Below are 222 nucleotides of genomic sequence, written 5' to 3' on the forward strand. Positions count from 1 at the left end.
AAGTACGATTGATGAAATTCTCTTATTTACATACAACGATAAGCATTAACTGCTATCATAATAAAATAATTAAAGATATTGGTAACAAATTCCAAAGATTGTAACACATATTTTCTTTCTAATGCAAGACGATTACTTTCCAATAATAATACAACCGTAATTTCTTTCCAATCGTGACTTTAAACTATCAAACAACTAAATACAGATTCCAAATATTCAATT

This window comes from Nicrophorus vespilloides, unplaced genomic scaffold (genome assembly GCF_001412225.1).
Source record: "Nicrophorus vespilloides isolate i.1.1-1 unplaced genomic scaffold, Nicve_v1.0, whole genome shotgun sequence".
In the NCBI taxonomy this organism is placed as follows: Eukaryota; Metazoa; Arthropoda; class Insecta; order Coleoptera; family Silphidae; genus Nicrophorus; species Nicrophorus vespilloides.